Genomic DNA, 1,727 nt, shown 5'->3' with positions numbered 1-1,727 from the left:
GTTCCCTTCCATTTATTCCTGAAACTATCTTTATTTTGTCTTAAAAAGGTCTTTAAATAGTCTAGAATTTACCTTCATAAAACTTGCATAAACCCTGCTAAATTAAACCCTTGGTCAAATCAGGGTTGTTGTTGATGATGATAATAATAATAATAATAATTTATATTATAAAATAGAGGCAATACCTAGGGACAGAGAGGAGGCCAGATTCAGAAGACCAAAGTGATCGAGTCTGGATGTAGGGAAGGAGCAGATTACAAAGATAGTTCAGAGCCAAGCCATGTAAAGATTTAAAAACTATAGACTCCCTGCTGTTAATGTTTTTCCTGATGTGTCTGGTTCCCTATGTGAACACTTTCTGTATTTCTTTGTTAAACAGAAAATAATGCCAAGACCAAAAACACTGCAGACTTCCCATGCTTGCAGGAAATCTCAAAGAAATAAAGTTAGCCCTGACAAGAAGGCTGACAGTCTGAGTAATTGATTTTTATGAGAAAAATATGGAAATGTTAGTATGATGATGTGCGCTGTAACAATTGTAATCTGAAGCTACAAATAAAGTATGATCAGCAACTACTGGTTTGGGTTGTGGTTGATGTTTCTCAGTTTGTACCGGCTTTTAATAGCATGTGCGCCATCTAGTGGAGAACGCCACGTTATTGATCAAACCACAATGTTAGCGCTTGTATTTTGAGTTGTTTTGACTCTGCAAAACACCTAAAGCAATATAAAACAAATATCTGGCTAGCAAATAAAACTACTTTATGTTATGGGATGTACAAATAGGCATTACTATAAAGAGAAATGAACAAAGTAACAAATTAGCATATGTAAAGTGCACATGTCCCTAAGCAAGAACAAAGATGTTCAAAAACAAAAAGGTAACATTTTCTAAAGGACTATGTAGCCTACTTTATACGTTACTCATATAAGAGGCTTTTCTATCGGCAAAGGATACCATCAATACCCATCTATGAGCAGCAACATATCTAAAATATTTATAAACGTGACGGTTTGTCAAAATTACCATCGGACAGTGATGCTATCAGATAGCAATCATTATTTGCAGGTGTTAAAAAGACCTTCATCACTGGCAAACAGACGCTTTTTTCAATTGACTGTGGGTAAATGTTCACTTAATCCAGCGCTTGTTTTCTGTATTGTTAAGCAGGCCTATCGAGTTTTACAGAGGTAGAGACCGCTTCAAACGAGTTCACCGCGTGATCTGTTCAATTCAGTCTGAATCACGAACAAGCTTCTTGTGTCATTTTTTATTTTTTATCAGAACTAATTAATTGTTGATTAAATTAATCAATCCACACTACAGTCGTGGCCAAAAGTTTTGGCAGTGACATAAATTTTGTGTTTTGCAAAGTTTGATGCTTCAGTATTTGTAGATTATTTTTCCACATGTTTCTATGGTATACTGAGAAACAATGATAAGCATATCATAAGTTTTAAAGGCTTTTATTGGCAAAAAATATAATGAGTCAGTATTTACAGTGTTGACTCTTTTTCTTCATAACCTCTGCAATTCGCACTGGCATGCTGGATAATAGCTTCTGGGCCAAATCCTGACTGATGGCGATCCTTTTTTGCCTTATTAGTTCTCAGAGTTGATCACAATTTGTGGGCTTCTGCTTGTCCACTCGCCTTTTGAGGACTGACCACAGGTTCTGTATGGGATTGAGATCCGGGGAGTTGCCTGGCCACGGATCCAAAATATC

The sequence above is a fragment of the Sinocyclocheilus rhinocerous genome, unplaced genomic scaffold, assembly GCF_001515625.1.
Source record: "Sinocyclocheilus rhinocerous isolate Xijiao unplaced genomic scaffold, SAMN03320098_v1.1 scaffold278, whole genome shotgun sequence".
NCBI lineage: Eukaryota > Metazoa > Chordata > Actinopteri > Cypriniformes > Cyprinidae > Sinocyclocheilus > Sinocyclocheilus rhinocerous.
The sequence above is the reverse complement of the archived record's forward strand: the minus strand, read 5'-3'. Positions refer to the sequence as shown.